General features: G+C 44.1%; 1 protein-coding gene across 1 annotated transcript in view; it reads right to left on the bottom strand.

Annotated features, from left to right (window-relative positions):
- LOC137528606 (glutamine synthetase-like) overlaps positions 1-22,931 on the bottom strand; it is an 82,763-nt gene that overhangs the window by 55,701 nt on the left and 4,131 nt on the right. The gene's annotated exons all lie outside the window — the stretch shown is intronic.

The following is a 22,931-nucleotide window of genomic DNA, read 5'->3' on the forward strand; positions in this document are numbered from 1 at the left end:
GATTACAAATCTGAGTCTTGAGAAAAATAATGACCACCGGGCCTGTCGGGGGCTAAGTCTCTTAGCGCCTTCAATGTACTCCAAATTCTTGTGGTCAGTGTAAACCGTAATGGTATGTTCTGCCCCTTCTAGCCAATATCGCCATTCCTCAAAGGCCAATTTGATGGCTAGAAGTTCCCTATTGCCTATATCATAGTTTTTCTCTGCGGGTGAAAATCTACGGGAGAAATAGGCACAAGGATGCAGTTTTCCCTGCAAACCGGAACGCTGAGACAGCACAGCCCCTACCCCTACTTCTGAGGCATCTACCTCCACGATAAAAGGAAAGGAGATGTCAACATGTCTCAATATGGGTGCAGAACAGAACAGTTTCTTCAGGGTGGAGAAAGCAGCATGGGCCTCAGGGGACCAGTGATGAGTATCTGCCCCTTTTTTGGTGAGACTGGTGAGAGGAGAAATCACCGTAGAGTACCCCTTTATGAACCTCCTATAGTAGTTGGCGAACCCAGGAACCTCTGAAGAGCCTTCAGTCCCACAGGTTGGGGCCACTCCAAGACAGATGAAACTTTTCCAGGGTCCATAGAGAGGCCAGAGGTCGAAATTATGTACCCCAGAAAGGCGACAGAGGTCACTTCGAAAATGCACTTCTCCAATTTAGCATACAGCATATTTTGTCTTAACTTTCGTAACACAACCTTAACATGCTTTCTGTGTTCTGAGAGGTTGGACGAGAAAATTAGTATGTCGTCTAAATACACCAAAACGAATTTGCCCAATACCTCTCTGAACACCTCATTAATCAGCTCTTGAAAGACGGCCAGGGCATTACACAACCCGAAGGGCATCACCAGGTACTCGTAGTGCCCATCAGGCGTGTTAAAGGCCGTCTTCCATTCATCACCGTCCCTGATACGCACAAGGTTGTATGCACCTCTTAAATCCAGCTTTGAGAAAATCTTAGCATTGGTGACTTGAGTAAATAAATCGTCTATTAAAGGCAAAGGATAACGATTTTTTACTGTAATTTTATTTAAGCCCTGATAATCAATGCATGGACGGAGGCCTCCATCCTTTTTCACAAAAAAGAACCCGGCTCCTGCTGGGGGCCGAGAAGGACGAATAAAACCCTTAGCTAAATTTTCTCGGATGTATTCTTGCACAACTAATTTCTCTGGCCCAGATACATTATAGAGATGACCTCTAGGGGGCATACAACCAGACCTGAGATCAATGGGGCAATCAAAAGGACGGTGTGGAGGAAGTTTATCTGCTGACTTGGGACAAAACACGTCCGCAAATTCTGAATACTGATCTGGCAATCCCTCCATGCGAATCTTGGTTTTACCAAAGGTTACTTTCGCTAGACAGTGATGATAGCAATGGGCAGACCAGCTCGTTAGCTGACCCGTAGCCCAATTGATCTGAGGCGAGTGAATTTGTAACCATGGCATGCCAAGGACGATCGTAGAGGTTGTCATTCGTAACACCAGGAATTGTAAACTTTCTTTATGTAACACCCCTATTGTGACCCGTAATTCTGGAGTCTGAGACAAAGGGTGGTTACTCTGCAGGGGGGAATCATCCACTGCAGTCACCCGAATCTGTTGTTTTAATGAGGAGATCGGGATCTCCAATTTCGTAGCAAATTCATAATCCATAAAATTGGCTGCTGAGCCAGAATCAATGAAGGCCTCAGTGGTCTTTGTCCTATCCCTCCAAGATATAGTACAAGGGAGAAGCAAACGTTTATCATCTAGAGGTAACGACTGCACGTCTAGGGTATTACCTCTGACTACACCTAGGCGGCAGCGTTTCCCAACTTTTTGGGACAATTCTGCACTCTATGACCCCCCCTCTGCACAGTATAGACAGAGCTGTTCTGTTTCTCTGCGCCTCCGTTCCACCCGGGACAATCTCGACCGACCAATCTGCATTGGTTCTGGTGAAGGTGAAGCGGGTGAAGATGGAACAGATGGAGGTGCAGTGTAGGACACATATCTCACATTGTTCCTACCCTGGGTCTGCCTTTGATAACGTAGACGACGATCAACCCTGATTGCTAATGAAATAGCCTCATCGATGGATTTTGGCTCAGGATGACCCAACACTAGCTCTGAGACCGTGTCTGACAGCCCTGACAAAAAACAGTCTAATAATGCAAATATACCCCATCTAGCTGAAACTGACCATTTTCTGAATTCAGCTGCGTAAATTTCGACCGGATCCCTGCCCTGCCGCAAAGTTTTGAGTTTCCGCTCAGCGGTAGAGGCAATGTCCGGATCATCGTAAATTATAGCCATGGCTTTAAAAAATGCCTCAACCGAGGCTAAAGCCCCATCCCCAGGCTGGAGATTATATGCCCAGGTCTGGGAATTCCTTGACAATAGTGTCTTAATAAACATAATTCTTTGAGCTACGGCTCCTGAAGAATTGGGTCTCAACTCAAAGTATGATAACACTCGATTTCTAAAGTTCTGAAAGTCAGATCTGTGGCCAGAAAACTGTTCAGGTACACACATGCGTATGTCTGTGCTAGGAGGAGATCGCACTGTATCCACAGCCGTCTGTAGGGCTTGTGCAGACCCAGACAAGGCATTGATCTGGGTCTGATGGTTGTCCAGCACTTGGATGAAATTTTCCACCGAGGTGGTGAGTGCATTCAGATGGCTGTTGAGTGCGTCCATTTGGGTTTGGTCTGCCGTTCTGTAACGATCGGTGTCAGCACACAGAGAGAATCTGATTATTGGTGATCTGCAGTATCACCAAGAATGCAGATATATACCTGACTATTGATGATCTGCAGAATCACCGATAATACAGATATATTACTAACCTCTGGACACCTATGTATATAAGAGTGTTTGGTGTAACAGTAATACTTTGAGAGACACACCTGATGAGCAGGTGATCTTAGGCAGTATAGGCAATACTGCTTTAGAGAGTACAGGAACCTTCCAGCAGCCTGAGACTCTCCAAGGGATGGAGTCAGGCTGGAGGTAGGAAGGACCAGAGGGTGAGTGACACCAGAAGGTGGATATCACTATCTGATCCAGAGACTATCTCTTAAGGGGAGAGATAGCTCTCGAGGTCGGGTGTCATGATCGGTGTCAGCACGCAGAGAGAATCTGATTATTGGTGATCTGCAGTATCACCAAGAATGCAGATATATACCCAATTATTGATGATCTGCAGTATCACCGATAATCCGATATATTGCTAACCTCTGGACACCCAGCAAAGAAACACAATAAATACAGTGATATATCACAGAAGTGTGGAAATATCCACCTCACGGCAATTCCTCAGAGGTGTGGTTACCTCTGAATGGGAACCCCGTGAGTGAGATCCTCTAACCAGGCTGAATGAGGAATCTCGGCCCCTAGCAGTAATCGTCTGCTTGGGGCAGGCGTCTCGGAGAGGCAAGCCTCAGAGATAACCCTCCAGTGGGAGACGTTCCACTGAAGGGAGAAGGTCAGACAGGCAAGGGTTCGGCAACAGAGATGGCGGCAGCAGTACAGGAGCGGAAGGCAGAAGAGTATTCAGTAATCAGGCAGAGGTCGGTAACAAGAATCAGATAGGCAAAGGTACAAGATCAGCAAGAGATAGAGTAGTCAGGGATAGCCAGAGTCAAAAACACCGATCACTATACAATAATATTCCTAAGCTAAGGTGTGAAATCCTTAGTATCAACACCAGGGCACTGCACTAAGGTCTGAGCGCTAACACATAAAGTGTATTCACGACAGCAGACAAGGAGCAACTGACAGACAGCTCCTTTTATGCTGGGGAACGCTCTAGCAGCGTCCCCCAGCCGCCCAGCCAATCCCTGGCCCTGCTGGAGTCAGCTGACCAGCCTGGTCAGCTGACTCCTCTTCAGGAACGATAAAGTTCCTGTCTCCTCGCGCGCGCCAAGCGCCGGGTAAGTGCCGGTGAAGGAGACCCCATAGGAGGCAACTGCGCGGCGGAGTCCGCCGAGCATACGGACTACGCCGACCGCACAGCCCCGCTCGGCGGCACGCTGGCGGTGGGAGTCCGGGAAGCGGAGCCCGCTGCCTCATGCCTGCTGGCAGCGGGTCCGCTATCCCTCTCACAGTACCCCCCTCTTGAGGAGTGGACTCCGGACACTTCCCACCCGGCTTCTCTGGATGTGACTGATGAAACCTCTTCTTTAATTTCTCAGCATGCATGCGATTCTCTGGCACCCAAGATCTGTCCTCCACCCCATACCCTTTCCAATGGACCAGATACTGTACGGAATTCTGTATCAGCCGGGAATCCAAAATTTTCCCAACCTCGTACTCTGTCTGGCCCTCCACTATCACTGGGGGGGGGGGGGGGGGAGGAATCCACATATACTGCTGGTTTCAACAAAGAAACATGGAACGATCTCCCACCTCTCATGCTGGCTGGGAGATCAATCACATATGAGACCTCATTTAACTTTTTGGCCACCGGATAAGGCCCTATGAACTTGGGCTCCAACTTGGTGGACGGTTGTCTGAGTGCCAAATGTCTTGTTGACACCCACACCATGTCTCCAGGAGAAAAGTGCCACTCAACAGACCGTCTCTTGTCGGCCTGTTTCTTTTGATTCTGGGAGGCTACTCCTAAATACTCCTTTACTTGTCCCCAAAGTTTCTTTAAAACCTTCTGCCACTCTTCCAGGGCTGGGAAGGGAGAGGAGCACACCGGCAATGGGGAAAATTTAGGAGACCTTCCTGACACAACCTGAAAAGAGGACAAGCCCGTTGAAGCGCTTCTCAAGTTGTTGTAAGCAAACTCAGCAAAGGGCATCTGCCACATAGCACCTCAGAAACTGTTCTAGTGCCTGATTAACCCTCTCGGTCTGCCCGTTGGTCTGTGGGTGATACCCAGACGAGAAGGACATGTTCATACCCAAATTATGGCAAAAAGCCCTCTAAAATTTTGATATAAATTGGACTCCTCTATCCGATACCACATCATCCGGAATCCCATGTAATTGGAAGACGTGCTGTATGAAGAGGTCGGCTAAGTCTTGAGCTGATGGGAATCCTTTAAGAGGAACAAAGTGGGCCATCTTGCTGAACCTGTCCACGATCACCCATATCACAGTCATACCTTCTGACTTGGGAAGCTCGCCAATGAAGTCCATGGACAGGTGGCTCCATGGTTCACTTGGAACTGGCAAGGGTTGTAAGGTACCCACTGGAGCCTGGCGAGACGGTTTACTCCTGGCACAAACCACACACTCTCTGACGAATTCCCTGCAATCCGAGGCCAATGAAGGTTTCCCTTCTGGGGTATCTAGCTGGTGAGGCGCCAGTGTGACCGCCCAGTCCTCCCAGGTCTCAGTGGCTGCCAGCACCACCTTGTGTGGTACAATGCTCTCGGGGAGTGTGGGCTGAGCTGTTTCCGGTTCAAAACATCTGGAGAGAGCGTCTGCCTTAATGTTCTTGGAACCTGGAGTGTACGTGATAACAAATCTAAAACGCAAGAAAAATAGGGACCAGCGGGCCTGACGAGGAGTGAGCCTCTTAGCCCCTTCAATGTACTCCAGGTTCTTATGGTCAGTATATACAGTGATGGTGTGTTCTGCACCTTCCAGCCAATGGCGCCATTCCTGGAAAGCTAACTTGATAGCCAACAGTTCCCTGTTGCCCACATTGTAATTTGTCTCAGCGGGAGAGAACCTGCATGAGAAATAGGCACAAGGATGTGTCTTGCCCTGCAGACCCGAGCGCTGAGACAGCACAGCCCCCACCCCGATCTCTGAGGCATCTACCTCTACCATGAAGGGGAGAGCGATGTTAACATGTCTCAGTATGGGTGCCGAGCAAAACAGCTTCTTCAGGGTATTGAATGCCGCCTGGGCCTCCGATGACCACTGGTAAGGGTCAGCCCCTTTCTTGGTTAGATTAGTCAGAGGGGCTACTACCGAAGAGAATCCCTTAATAAATCTCCGGTAGTAATTAGCAAAACCAAGGAATCTCTGAAGTGCCTTCAAGCCCACCGGTTGCGGCCACTCTGGAACAGCCGAAACCTTTTCTGGGTCCATAGAGAGCCCTGACGTTGAGATGATGTATCCCAGAAAAGGAATTTGAGTGACCTCAAAGAGGCACTTCTCTAGTTTTGCATACAATAGGTTTTGTCTCAACTTCTTCAACACATATTTGACATGTTTGCAATGTTCCACGAGGTTTGGGGAGAAAATCAATATGTCATCGAGATATACCACGACAAACTTTCCCAACACCTCCCTGAAAACCTCGTTAATCAAGTCCTGGAAGACGGCCGGGGCGTTAGACAACCCGAAGGGCATAACTAGATACTCGTAATGCCCGTCGAGTGTATTGAAGGCCGTCTTCCACTCTTCACCAGCCCTAATGCGTACCAGGTTGTATGCCCCACGTAGGTCCAATTTTGAAAAAATAGTGGCATTGGTAATCTGGCCAAAGAGATCGTCTATCAGAGGTAATGGATAGCGATTCTTTATGGTGATCTTGTTAAGACCTCGGCAGTCAATACAGGGTCTAAGACCACCATCTTTTTTTTTTAACGAAAAAAAAACCCCGCCCCGGCCGGTGACCCAGAAAGGCGGATGAACCCCTTTGCCAGGTTCTCAGTAATGTACTCCCGCATTGCCTGTCTCTCCGGACCGGAGAGATTATAGAGATGCCCCTTAGGAGGCATACAACCAGCTCTTAGGTCGATAGGACAATCGAAACTCCGATGTGGTGGGAGTTTATCAGCGGATTTAGGACAAAACACATCCGCAAACTCAGCGTACTGTGCGGGTATCCCCTTGACCTCTACCTTGGCAGCACATATGGCAACCCTCCCCAAACAATGGGTATGGCTATGGCAATAAGGTGACCAGCTGAGTAACTGGCCTGAGGCCCAATCTATCTGTGGGGAATGGAGCTGTAACCAGGGCATACCAAGAATAACGGTGGAGGTTGCCATGCGCAAAACAAGAAACTGTAGACTCTCCTTATGTAGAACCCCTATTGTACATGACAACCTTGGGGTCTGAGAGAGAGGTGATCTACACTGTAGAGGAGAGTCATCTTCTGCTGTGACGACTATGTGTCAGTCTAAGGGTTGTAAGGGAACCCCCAGTCCCTTCACAAAATCATGATCTATAAAATTGGTTGCGGACCCCGAGTCCACAAAAGCTTCAGTACAAACAGTAAAATTCCCCCAAGAAATGGAACACGGGAGAAGTAACCGATTATTCTGATTTAGAGGTAAGTTCTGTGCGTCTAGGGTATTACCTCTAACTACACCTAGACAGCAGCGTTTCCCGATTTCCTGGGGCAATTTTGAGCACTATGACCCTGCTCTACACAATATAGACAAAGGTTCTCTGCCCTTCTACGCTCTTTCTCGGCTCGAGTCAACCGAGAATGTCCAATTTGCATCGGTTCGTCGGTAGAAGGAGCAGGCGATGAGGACGTATGAGAAAAAACTCTCACTGCATTCCTGCCTCTCGATTGGCGCTGATAGCGCAATCTGCGGTCCGCCCGTATCGCCAAAGAAATGGCGTCGTCCACGGACTTGGGCTCTGGGTGTCCCAACATTAATTCAGAGACTGAGTCTGATAGGCCTGACAGAAAACAGTCTAACAAGGCGTAAGACCCGCACCTAGATGACACAGCCCACTTTCTGAACTCTGCCGCGTAAACCTTAACCGTGTCTCGACCCTGCCTGAGAGTCTTGAGCTTCCTCTCGGCAGTGATCGATGCATCCGGATCATCATAAATTATAGCCATTGATTTGAAAAATTCCTCCACTGACGTGAGAGTCGTATCCTCGGGTGGAAGACCATATTAACAGGTTTGCGAATCCCCAGACAATAAGGTCTTAATAAAAGTCACCTTTTGCTGCTCAGAACCTGACTGGGTAGGTCATAACTCAAAATAAGATAAAACCCGGTTACGAAAATTCTGGAAGTCAGATCTTTGCCCTGAAAACTTTTCGGGCACTGACATGCGGAGATCTGTGACCGGAGGGGATTGCACTGTGGCCACAGTCATCTGCAAGACCCGTACAGACCCAGCCAACTGGTTGATCTGAGTCTGTTGTGTATTAACCACCTCGATGAGGTTATTAAGCGAGGTGGTTAGAGTCTCGATCTGACTGCGTAGTGCTTCCATACCAATGGTCTGCTGTTCTGTCACGATAGGTGTCAGCACAAAGAGAGAATCTGATTATTGGCGATCTGCAGTATCACCAAGAATGCAGATATATACCCGATTATTGATGATCTGCAGTATCACCGATAATCCGATATATTGCTAACCTCTGGACACCAGCAAAAGAACACAATAAATACAGTAATATCACAGAAGTGTGGAAATGTCCACCACACGGCAATTCCTCAGAGGTGTGGTTACCTCTGAATGGGAACCCCGTGCGTGAGATCCTCTATCCAGGCAGAGTGAGGAATCTCGGCCCCTAGCAGCAATCGTCTGCTTGGGGCAGGCGTCTCGGAGAGGCAAGCCTCAGAGATAACCCTCCAGTGGGAGACGTTCCACTGAAGGGAGAAAGGTCAGACAGGCAAGGGTTCGGCAACAGAGATGTCGGCGGCAGTACAGGAGCGGAAGGCAGAAGAGTAATCGTTCGACAGGCAGAGGTCGGCAACAAGGATCAGATAGGCAAAGGTACAAGATCAGCAAGAGATAGAGTAGTTGTCATGATCGCTGCTGCAGCAGATATTGCTGGAAGTAGTAGTGCTGCAGCTCAGGCAGTTCTGATCTCTTTCCATGCAAGCTGCATAGCTTTGTCTGCCTTTCCCTGCTGTCAGCTTGTGACTGATTACCATTCACCTGTGTGGGAATTAGAGTTGGGCCGAACGGTTCGCCTGCGAACGGTTCCACGCGAACTTCGGTGGTTCGCGTTCGCGTCCCGCAGGCGAACCTTTGCGGAAGTTCGGTTCGCCCCATAATGCACATGGAGGGTCAACTTTGACCCTCTACATCACAGTCAGCAGGCCCAGTGTAGCCAATTAGGCTACACTAGCCCCTGGAGCCCCACCCCCCCTTATACCTGTTCTGTGAACCCGCCACTGTATACCTGTTCTGTTTAGTGAACCCGCCACTGCATACCTGTTCTGTTCAGTGGACCTGCCACTGTATACCTGTTCAGTGAACCCGCCACTGCATACCTGTTGTGTTCAGTGAACCTGCCACTGCATACCTGTTCTGTGAACCCGCCACTGTATACCTGTTCTGTTTAGTGAACCCGCCACTGTATACCTGTTCTGTTTAGTGAACCCGCCACTGGATACCTGTTCTGTTCAGTGGACCCGCCATTGTATACCTGTTCAGTGAACCCGCTACTGCATACCTGTTCTGTTCAGTGGACCCGCCACTGTATACCTGTTCAGTGAACCCGCCACTGCATACCTGTTGTGTTCAGTGAACCTGCCACTGCATACCTGTTCTGTGAACCCGCCACTGTATACCTGTTCTGTTTAGTGAACCCGCCACTGCATACCTGTTCTGTTCAGTGGACCCGCCACTGTATACCTGTTCAGTGAACCCGCCAGGCGACCATATGGGCTGTAAAGCCACCAAAACCTGCACTCTCGCCATGGTGCGCACCAGTCCAGCACGGCCGTCACTACACAAACAGCTGTTTGCGGTGCGTTACACGGTGAGTTTGGTGTGTCAGTGTGAAGCAGTACCTTAATTACACTACCTGATTGATGTATACACATGCAAGATGTTTGAAAGCACTTTAGGCCTGTCATTTAGCATTCAATGTGATTTCTGCCCTTAAAACGCTGCTTTGCGTCAAATCCAGATTTTTCCCCGGGACTTTTGGCATGTATCCCACTCCGCCATGCCCCCCTCCAGGTGTTAGACCCCTTGAAACATCTTTTCCATCACTTTTGTGGCCAGCATAATTATTTTTTTTTTCAAAGTTCGCATCCCTATTGAAGTCTATTGCGGTTCGCGAACTTTAACGCGAACCGAACCTTCCGCGGAAGTTCGCGAACCAGGTTCGCGAACCTAAAATCGGAGGTTCGGCCCAACTCTAGTGGGAATCTGCATGTCTGCTCCCATTGGATGACCTCGGTATAAAGATCTGCTTCCTGCAGGACTCCTCGGGTTTTCATAGCTTCAGTTTAAGCCTGTCTTGCTGTCGCTTCAGCCCCCGATCGTGTTTCTTGTTCTAAAGATACTTTGCTGGTTTTGCATCATATATTGGTTCATTGCCCATATATATGCATACCAGCACGTTTATTATTTTCCTTGTATTCGTGTTACGTTGATACATCAGTGACGCTGATATATACGTACACGAACTGTTTATATCCTGTGTTCAGCTAGTCAGTTCTAGCACGTTGATCACCCGTGCTGAGCTAGTTATCCTGTTCCTGGTCCTGTTTGTGGATTGCGTTCATCTCTGCGAGGAGATAACGAATCCTTCTGAATCCTGTACTGTTACCGTTTGTGGATTGCGTTCATCTCTGCGAAGAGATAGCGAATCCTTCTGAGTCCTGTTCCCTGTATCGTTCCAGTCCTAAGTCAGTGTTCCTGCTTATGTCATATATCGGTTCATTGCCGATATATACATATGTTAGTCAGACGTTACAAATAGTTTCATTGATAGCTGTAATTGTAATACGCTAGGAAATCATACTTATTGTATATTTATCTGTGTTACATTCATCTATCTTGATCCTGCTATTTCCTGACTATCCTGTCCTGTCTTTGTGAGGCACGCCATCGCCGCAACGCATTGGCTGCCTCATTCCAGTCTGTTTTTTGTGGACGCTTGCTGTCACTAAGTAGTGGCTAATTAAGCAAGCGTTCATTCTGACTACCTGTCCTGATCTCCTCAGTTCTGGTTTATGCGCTCAGCGCTACTTTGCGCTGAGACGTTATAGCGAAAGTATTGTTTGTGGCTGTCGGATCTGCACTGGCTCTGTGCGCCACAATCTCCTATTGGAGTCAGTCCTCCCCTCCACTATACTAGGGATAGCCTGTTTCCTTGTGCTAGTGTGTGTACCTCCTTCACGTCAGCTCATGCGTTGCATGCTGACTGTGGAGAATACACCACCAAGCCTTACAGTAGTCAGGGATAGCCAGAGTCAAAACACAGATCAATATACAATAACAATCCTAAGCTAAGGTGTGAAATCCTTAGTATCAACACCAGGGCACTGCACAAAGGTCTGAGCGCTAACACATAAAGTGTATTCACGACAGCAGACAAGGAGCAACTGACAGACAGCTCCTTTTATGCTGGGGAACGCTCTAGCAGCGTCCCCCAGCCGCCCAGCCAATCCCTGGCCCTGCTGGAGTCAGCTGACCAGCCTGGTCAGCTGACTCCTCTTCGGGAACGATAAAGTTCCTGTCTCCTCAGGCACGCGCGCGTCAAGCGCCGGTTAAGTGCCGGTGAAGGAGACCCCATAGGAGGCAACTGCACAGCGGAGTCCGCCGAGCATACGGACTCCGCCGACCGCACAGCCCTGCTCAGCAGCACGCCGGCGGTGGGAGTCCGGGAAGCGGAGCCCGCTGCCTCATGCCTGCTGGCAGCGGGTCCGCTATCCCTCACATTGGGCAAGCCAGGTCGGCAACACACGGACAGACAAAGTACAAAGACAGAAAGCTGATTCGGTATCCAAGACAGGCAGGGTTTGGCAACGTGATATCAGATATGCGTGGTACCGAATCAGAGATCAGAGGAATAGTCAGGAAAGCAATAAGTCATAACAGATATCAAACAATGCCTAGTCTGGGTGTGAGGTCCGTGGTCTCTACACCCTGGAACTAGTCTGATGAATTATTATTATTATTATTTAGAATTTATATAGCGCCGACATATTACGCAGCGCTGTACAGTGTATATATATATATATATATATATATATATATATATATATATATATATATATATATCTTGTCACTAACTGTCCCTCAAAGGAGCTCACAATCTAATCCCTAACATTGCCATATGTCTATATTATGTAGTGTAAGTACTGTAGTCTAGGGCCAATTTTAGGGGGGGCCAATTAACCTATCCGTATGTTTTTGGAATGTGGGAGGAAACCGGAGTGCCCGGAGGAAACCCACACAGACACGGATAGAACATACAAACTCTTTGCAGATAGTGCCCTGGCTGGGATTCGATCCAGGGACCCAGCGCTGCAAGGCGAGAGAGCTAACCACTACGCCACCGTGCTGCCCCTACGCCACCGTGCTGCCCCTGTATAACAAGTTCCCTAATCTGGGTGTGAGGTCCATGGTCTCTACACCCTGGAACTAGTCTGATGTATAACAGAATGATAACACAAGTTCCCTAGTCTGGGTGTGAGGTCCGTGGTCTCTACACCCTGTAACTAGTCTGATGTATAACAGAATGATAACACAAGTTCCCTAGTCTGGGTGTGAGGTCTGTGGTCTCTACACCCTGGAACTAGTCTGATGTATAAAAGAATGATAATACAAGTTCCCTAGTCTGGGTGTGAGGTCTGTGGTCTCTACACCCTGGAACTAGTCTCATGTATAACAGAATGATAACACAAGTTCCCTAGTCTGGGTGTGAGGTCCGTAGTCTCGACACCCTGGAACTAGTCTGAATAATAACACAAATGATAACACAAGTTCCCTAAACTTGGGTGTGAGGTCCGTAGTCTCGACACCCTGGAACTAGTCTGAATAATAACACAATAATAAACACAAGTAATCTGGCTCAGTGTGAATTCCCAGGTCCTCCTGGTTCAAACACACTGTAGGATCTGACTAAGGTCTGAGTGTTTCCACGTAGTGTTCGCAACGGCAGACAACTTGTGACTGGGCAGCAGTAACTATATATGGAGTAGTGCCCTCTGGCGCCACCCTTAAGTGATCAACCAATAGTTACCAGCTCCGGGGTCAGCTGATCGGCTCGGTCAGCTGATCCCCCCTTGCCCATCATAAAAGTTCTGCCTCTCAGCGCGCGCGCGCGTATTCCTAAGCCTGTGTGAACTAACAGACTCAGCCACACCAGACACACGCTGCCGCGTGCAAACCGCCGCGCTGGACGCGGAACCAGTCGCCTTGCTGTCAATACATGCGGCGGCTTTTCCGCGTTCTCTCACAGGTAGGACATTAGACTGTGACTATGGTAGGATTAGATTGTGAGCCCCTCTGAGGGACAGTTAGTGACATGACTATGTACTCTGTACAGTGCTGCAGGAGATGTCAGTGCTATATAAATACATAATAATAATATGTTTGGACATTAGACTATGACTATGGTAGGATTAGTGTGAGCTCCTCTGAGGACAGTCAGTGAAATGACTATGTACTCTGTAATGTGCTGCAGAAGATGTCAGTGCTATATAAATACATAATAATAATATGGTAGGACATTACACTATGACTATGGTAGGATTAGAGTGTGAGCTCTTCTGAGGGACAGTTAGTGACATGATTATGTACTCTGTAATGTGCTGCAGAAGATGTCAGTGCTATATAAATACATAATAATAATAATAATATGGTAGGACATTACACTATGACTATGGTAGGATTAGAGTGTGAGCTCCTCTGAGGACAGTCAGTGACATGACTATGTACTCTGTAATGTGCTGCAGAAGATGTCAGTGCTATATAAATACATAATAATAATATGGTAGGACATTAGACTATGACTATGGTAGGATTAGATTGTGAGCCCCTCTGAGGGACAGTTAGTGACATGACGATGTACTCTGTACGGTGCTGCAGGAGATGTCAGTGCTATATAAATACATAATAATAATATGGTAGGACATTACACTATGGCTATGGTAGGATTAGATTGTGAGCCCCTCTGAGGGACAATTAGTGACATGACTATGTACTCTGTACAGTGCTGCAGAAGATGTCAGTGCTATATAAATACATAATAATAATATGTTTGGACATTAGACTGTGACTATGGTAGGATTAGATTGTGAGCTCCTCTGAGGGACAGTTAGTGACATGACTATGTACTCTGTACAGTGCTGCAGAAGATGTCAGTGCTATATAAATACATAATAATAATATGGTAGGACATTACACTATGACTATGGTAGGATTAGGGTGTGAGCTCCTCTGAGGACAGTCAGTGACATGACTATGTACTCTGTAATGTGCTGTAGAAGATGTCAGTGCTATATAAATACATAATAATAATAATATGGTAGGACATTAGACTGTGACTATGGTAGGATTAGATTGTGAGCCCCTCTGAGGACAGTCAGTGACATGCCTATGTACTCTGTAATGTGCTGCAGGAGATGCCAGTGCTAAATAAATACATAATAATAATATGATAGGACATTAAACTATGACTATGGTAGGATTAGCGTGTGAGCTCCTCTGAGGACAGTCAGTTACATGACTATGTACTCCGTAATGTGCTGCAGAAGATGGCAGTGCTATATAAATACATAATAATAATAATATGGTAGGACACTAGACTATGACTATGGAAGGATTAGAGTGTGAGCTCCTCTGAGGACAGTCAGTGACATGACTATGTACTCTGTACAGTGCTGCAGAAGACGTCAGTGCTATATAAATACATAATAATAATAATATGGTAGGACATTAGACTGTGATTATGGTAGGATTAGATTGTGAGGTCTGAGGACAGTCAGTGACATGACTATATACTCTGTACAGTGCTGCAGGAGATGTCAGTGCTATATAAATACATAATAATAATATGGTAGGACATCAGGCTATGACTATGGTAGGATTAGATTGTGAGCTCCTCTGAGGACAGTCAGTGACATGACTATGTACTCTGTAATGTGCTGCAGAAGATATCAGTGCTATATAAATACATAATAATAATAATATGGTAGGACATTACACTACGACTATGGTAGGATTAGATTGTGAGCCCCTCTGAGGACAATCAGTGACATGACTATGTACTCTGTAATGTGCTGCAGAAGATGTCACTGCTTTATAAATACATAATAATAATATGGTAGGACATTAGACTGTGACTATGGTAGGATTAGATTGTGAGCCCCTCTGAGGGACAGTTAGTGACATGACTATGTACTCTGTAATGTGCTGCAGGAGATGTCAGTGCTATATAAATACATAATAATAATATGGTAGGACATTACACTATGACTATGGTAGGATTAGATTATGAGCCCCTCTGAGGGACAGTTAGTGACATGACTATGTACTCTGTAATGTGCTGAAGAAGATATCAGTGCTATATAAATACATAATAATAATAATATGGTAGGACATTACACTACGACTATGGTAGGATTAGATTTTGAGCCCCTCTGAGGACAGTCAGTGACATGACTATGCACTCTGTAATGTGCTGCAGAAGATGTCAGTGCTATATAAATACATAATAATAATATGGAAGGACATTAGATTATGACTATGGTAGGATTTGATTGTGAGATCCTCTGAGGACAGTCAGTGACATGACTATGTACTCTGTAATGTGCTGCAGAAGATGTCAGTGCTATATAAATACATAATAATAATATGGTAGGACATTACACTATGACTATGGTAGGATTAGATTATGAGCCCCTCTGAGGGACAGTTAGTGACATGACTATGTACTCTGTAATGTGCTGCAGAAGATGTCAGTGCTATATAAATACATAATAATAATATGGTAGGACATCAGGCTATGACTATGGTAGGATTAGATTGTGAGCTCCTCTGAGGACAGTCAGTGACATGACTATGTACTCTGTAAAGTGCTGCAGAAGATGTCAGTGCTACATAAATACATAATAATAATATGGTAGGACATTAGACTATGACTATGGTAGGATTAGATTGTGAGCTCCTCTTAGGACAGTCAGTGACATAACTATGTACTCTGTAATGTGCTGCAGAAGCTGTCAGTGCTATATAAATACATAATAATAATATGGTAGGACATTACACTATGACTATAGTAGGATTAGAGTTTGAGCCCCTCTGAGGACAGTCAGTGACATGACTATGTACTCTGTAATGTGCTGCAGAAGATGTTAGTGCTATATAAATACATAATAATATGGTAGGACATTACACTATGACTATGGTAGGATTAGATTGTGAGCTCCTCTGAGGACAGCCAGTGACATGACTATGTACTCTGTACAGTGCTGCAGAAGATGTCAGTGCTATATAAATACATAATAATAATATGGTAGGACATTAGACTATGGCTATAGTAGGATTAGATTGTGAGCTCCTCTGAGGACAGTCAGTGACATGACTATGTACTCTGTAATGTGTTGCAGAAGATGTCAGTGATATATAAATACATAATAATAATAATATGATCGGACATTAGACTATGACTATGATAGGATTAGAGTGTGAGCTCCTCTGAGGACAGTCAGTGACATGACTATGTACTCTGTAAAGTGCTGCAGAAGATGTCAGTGCTATATAAATAAATAATAATAATATGGTAGGACATTAGACTATGACTATGGTAGGATTAGAGTGTGAGCCCCTCTGAGGGACAGTTAGTGACATGACTATGTACTCTGTAATGTGCTGCAGAAGATGTCAGTGCTATATAAATACATAATAATAATATGGTAGGACATTAGACTATGACTATGGTAGGATTAGATTGTGAGCTCCTCTGAGGACAGTCAGTGACATGACTATGTACTCTGTACAGTGCTGCAGAAGATGTCAGTGCTATATAAATACATACTAATAATATGGTAGGACATTAGACTATGACTATGGTAGGATTAGAGTGTGAGCTCCTCTGAGGACAGTCAGTGACATGACTATGTACTCTGTAATGTGCTGCAGAAGATGTCAGTGCTATATAAATACATAATAATAATATGGTAGGACATTAGACTATGACTATGGTAGGATTAGATTGTGAGCTCCTCTGAGAACAGTCAGTGACATGATTATGTACTCTGTAATGTGCTGCAGAAGATGTCAGTGCTATATAAATACATAATAATAATATGGTAGGACATTAGACTATGACTATGGTAGGATTAGAGTGTGAGCTCCTCTGAGGACAGTCAGTGACATGACTATGTACTCTGTAATGTGCTGCAGAAGATGTCAGTGCTATATAAATACATAATAATAATATGGTGGCACATTAGACTATGACTATGGTAGGATTAGAGTGTGAGCTCCTCAGAGGACAGTCAGTGACATGACTATGTACTCTGTACAGTGCTGCAGGAGATGTCAGTGCTATATAAATACATAATAATAATATGGTAGGACATCAGACTATGACTATGGTAGGATTAGATTGTGAGCTCCTCTGAGGACAGTCAGTGACATGACTATGTACTCTGTACAGTGCTGCAGGAGATGTCAGTGCTATATAAATACATAATAATAATATGGTAGGACATTAGACTATGACTATGGTAGGATTAGAGTGTGAGCTCCTCTGAGGACAGTCAGTGACATGACTATGTACTCTGTAATGTGCTGCAGAAGATGTCAGTGCTATATAAATACATAATAATAATATGGTGGCACATTAGACTATGACTATGGTAGGATTAGAGTGTGAGCTCCTCAGAGGACAGTCAGTGACATGACTATGTACTCTGTACAGTGCTGCAGGAGATGTCAGTGCTATATAAATACATAATAATAATATGGTAGGACATCAGACTATGACTATGGTAGGATTAGATTGTGAGCTCCTCTGAGGACAGTCAGTGACATGACTATGTACTCTGTACAGTGCTGCAGGAGATGTCAGTGCTATATAAATAAATAATAATAATATGGTAGGACATTAGACTATGACTATGGTAGGATTAGAGTGTGAGCCCCTCTGAGGGACAGTTAGTGACATGACTATGTACTCTGTAATGTGCTGCAGAAGATGTCAGTGCTATATAAATACATAATAATAATATGGTAGGACATTAGACTATGACTATGGTAGGATTAGATTGTGAGCTCCTCTGAGGACAGTCAGTGACATGACTATGTACTCTGTACAGTGCTGCAGAAGATGTCAGTGCTATATAAATACATACTAATAATATGGTAGGACATTAGACTATGACTATGGTAGGATTAGAGTGTGAGCTCCTCTGAGGACAGTCAGTGACATGACTATGTACTCTGTAATGTGCTGCAGAAGATGTCAGTGCTATATAAATACATAATAATAATATGGTAGGACATTAGACTATGACTATGGTAGGATTAGATTGTGAGCTCCTCTGAGAACAGTCAGTGACATGATTATGTACTCTGTAATGTGCTGCAGAAGATGTCAGTGCTATATAAATACATAATAATAATATGGTAGGACATTAGACTATGACTATGGTAGGATTAGAGTGTGAGCTCCTCTGAGGACAGTCAGTGACATGACTATGTACTCTGTAATGTGCTGCAGAAGATGTCAGTGCTATATAAATACATAATAATAATATGGTAGGACATTAGACTATGACTATGGTAGGATTAGAGTGTGAGCTCCTCAGAGGACAGTCAGTGACATGACTATGTACTCTGTACAGTGCTGCAGGAGATGTCAGTGCTATATAAATACATAATAATAATATGGTAGGACATCAGACTATGACTATGGTAGGATTAGATTGTGAGCTCCTCTGAGGACAGTCAGTGACATGACTATGTACTCTGTACAGTGCTGCAGGAGATGTCAGTGCTATATAAATACATAATAATAATATGGTAGGACATTAGACTATGACTATGGTAGGATTGGAGTGTGAGCTCCTCTGAGAACAGTCAGTGACATGACTATGTACTCTGTAATGTGCTGCAGAAGATGTCAGTGCTATATAAATACATAATAATAATATGGTAGGACATTAGACTATGACTATGGTAGGATAAGATTGTGAGCCCCTCTGAGGACAGTCAGTGACATGACTATGTACTCTATAATGTGCTGCAGAAGATGTCAGTGCTATATAAATACATAATAATAATATGGTAGGACATTAGACTATGACTATGGTAGGATTAGATTGTGAGCTCCTCTGAGGACAGTCAGTGACATGACTATGTACTCTATAATGTGCTGCAGAAGATGTCAGTGCTATATAAATACATAATAATAATATGGTAGGACATTAGACTATGAGTATGGTAGGATTAGATTGTGAGCGCCTCTGAGGACAGTCAGTGACATGACTATGTACTCTGTAATGTGCTGCAGAAGATGTCAGTGCTTTATAAATACATAATAATAATAATATGGTAGGACATTAGACTATGACTATGGTAGGATTAGAGTGTGAGCTCCTCTGAGGAAAGTCAGTGACATGACTATGTACTCTGTAATGTGCTGCAGAAGATGTCAGTGCTTTATAAATACATAATAATAATATGGTAGGACATTAGACTATGACTATGGTAGGATTAGATTGTGAGCTCCTCTGAGGACAGTCAGTGACATGACTATGTACTCTGTACAGTGCTGCAGGAGATGTCAGAGCTATATAAATACATACTAATAATATGGTAGGACATTACACTATGACTATGTACTCTGTAATGTGATGCAGAAGATGTCAGTGCTATATAAATACATAATAATAATATGGTAGGACATTACACTATGACTATGGTGGGATTAGAGTGTGAGCCCCTCTGAGGACAGTCAGTGACATGGCTATGTACTCTGTAATGTGCTGCAGAAGCTGTCAGTGCTATATAAATACATAATAATAATATGGTAGGACATCAGACTATGACTATGGTAGGATTAGATTGTGAGCTCCTCTGAGAACAGTCAGTGACATGACTATGTACTCTGTAATGTGCTGCAGAAGATGTCAGTGCTATATAAATACATAATAATAATATGGTAGGACATTAGACTATGACTATGGTAGGATTAGATTGTGAGCCCCTCTGAGGACAGTCAGTGACATGACTATGTACTCTATAATGTGCTGCAGAAGATGTCAGTGCTATATAAATACATAATAATAATATGGTAGGACATTAGACTATGACTATGGTAGGATTAGATTGTGAGCCCCTCTGAGGACAGTCAGTGACATGACTATGTACTCTATAATGTGCTGCAGAAGATGTCAGTGCTATATAAATACATAATAATAATATGGTAGCACATTAGACTATGACTATGGTAGGATTAGAGTGTGAGCTCCTCAGAGGACAGTCAGTGACATGACTATGTACTCTGTAATGTGCTGCAGGAGATGTCAGTGCTATATAAATACATAATAATAATAATATGGTAGGACATCAGACTATGACTATGGTAGGATTAGATTGTGAGCTCCTCTGAGGACAGTCAGTGACATGACTATGTACTCTGTAATGTGCTGCAGGAGATGTCAGTGCTATATAAATACATAATAATAATATGGTAGGACATTAGACTATGACTATGGTAGGATTGGAGTGTGAGCTCCTCTGAGAACAGTCAGTGACATGACTATGTACTCTGTAATGTGCTGCAGAAGATGTCAGTGCTATATAAATACATAATAATAATATGGTAGGACATTAGACTATGACTATGGTAGGATTAGATTGTGAGCTCCTCTGAGGACAGTCAGTGACATGACTATGTACTCTATAATGTGCTGCAGAAGATGTCAGTGCTATATAAATACATAATAATAATATGGTAGGACATTAGACTATGAGTATGGTAGGATTAGATTGTGAGCGCCTCTGAGGACAGTCAGTGACATGACTATGTACTCTGTAATGTGCTGCAGAAGATGTCAGTGCTATATAAATACATAATAATAATATGGTAGGACATTAGACTATGAGTATGGTAGGATTAGATTGTGAGCTCCTCTGAGGACAGTCAGTGACATGACTATGTACTCTATAATGTGCTGCAGAAGATGTCAGTGCTATATAAATACATAATAATAATATGGTAGGACATTAGACTATGACTATGGTAGGATTAGATTGTGAGCTCCTCTGAGGACAGTCAGTGACATGACTATGTACTCTATAATGTGCTGCAGAAGATGTCAGTGCTATATAAATACATAATAATAATATGGTAGGACATTAGACTATGAGTATGGTAGGATTAGATTGTGAGCGCCTCTGAGGACAGTCAGTGACATGACTATGTACTTTGTAATGTGCTGCAGAAGATGTCAGTGCTTTATAAATACATAATAATAATATGGTAGGACATTAGACTATGACTATGGTAGGATTGGAGTGTGAGCTCCTCTGAGGACAGTCAGTGACATGACTATGTATTCTGTAATGTGCTGCAGGAGATGTCAGTGCTATATAAATACATAATAATAATATGGTAGGACATTAGACTATGACTATGGTAGGATTGGAGTGTGAGCTCCTCTGAGAACAGTCAGTGACATGACTATGTACTCTGTAATGTGCTGCAGAAGATGTCAGTGCTATATAAATACATAATAATAATATGGTAGGACATTAGACTATGACTATGGTAGGATTAGATTGTGAGCTCCTCTGAGGACAGTCAGTGACATGACTATGTACTCTATAATGTGCTGCAGAAGATGTCAGTGCTATATAAATACATAATAATAATATGGTAGGACATTAGACTATGACTATGGTAGGATTAGAGTGTGAGCTCCTCTGAGGAAAGTCAGTGACATGACTATGTACTCTGTAATGTGCTGCAGGAGATGTCAGTGCTATATAAATACATAATAATAATATGGTAGGACATTAGACTATGACTATGGTAGGATTAGAGTGTAAGCTCCTCTGAGGACAGTCAGTGACATGACTATGTACTCTGTAATGTGCTGCAGAAGATGTCAGTGCTATATAAATACATAATATTATGGTAGGACATTAGACTATGACTATGGTAGGATTAGAGTGTAAGCTCCTCTGAGGACAGTCAGTGACATGACTATGTACTCTGTACAGTGCTGCAGAAGATGTCAGTGCTATTGAAATACATAATAATATGGTAGGACATTAGACTATGACTATGGTAGGATTAGAGTGTGAGCTCCTCTGAGGACAGTCAGTGACATGACTATGTACTCTGTAATGTTCTGCAGAAGATGTCAGTGCTGTATGAATACATAATAATATGGTAGGACATTAGACTATGACTATGGTAGGATTAGAGTGTGAGCTCCTCTGAGGACAGTCAGTGACATGACTATGTACTCTGTAATGTGCTGCAGAAGATGTCAGTGCTATATAAATACATAATAATAATATGGTAGGACATTAGACTGACTATGGTAGGATTAGATTGTGAGCACCTCTGAGGACAGTCAGTGACATGACTATGTACTCTGTAATGTGCTGCAGAAGATGTCAGTGCTTTATAAATACATAATAATAATATGGTAGGACATTAGACTATGACTATGGTAGGATTGGAGTGTGAGCTCCTCTGAGAACAGTCAGTGACATGACTATGTACTCTGTAATGTGATGCAGAAGATGTCAGTGCTATATAAATACATAATAATAATATGGTAGGACATTAGACTATGAGTATGGTAGGATTAGATTGTGAGCGCCTCTGAGGACAGTCAGTGACATGACTATGTACTCTGTAATGTGCTGCAGAAGATGTCAGTGCTTTATAAATACATAATAATAATATGGTAGGACATTAGACTATGACTATGGTAGGATTGGAGTGTGAGCTCCTCTGAGAACAGTCAGTGACATGACTATGTACTCTGTAATGTGCTGCAGAAGATGTCAGTGCTATATAAATACATAATAATAATATGGTAGGACATTAGACTATGACTATGGTAGGATTAGATTGTGAGCTCCTCTGAGGACAGTCAGTGACATGACTATGTATTCTGTAATGTGCTGCAGGAGATGTCAGTGCTATATAAATACATAATAATAATATGGTAGGACATTAGACTATGACTATGGTAGGATTGGAGTGTGAGCTCCTCTGAGAACAGTCAGTGACATGACTATGTACTCTGTAATGTGCTGCAGAAGATGTCAGTGCTATATAAA

This window comes from Hyperolius riggenbachi, chromosome 8, assembly GCF_040937935.1.
Source record: "Hyperolius riggenbachi isolate aHypRig1 chromosome 8, aHypRig1.pri, whole genome shotgun sequence".
NCBI classification, from domain to species: Eukaryota; Metazoa; Chordata; class Amphibia; order Anura; family Hyperoliidae; genus Hyperolius; species Hyperolius riggenbachi.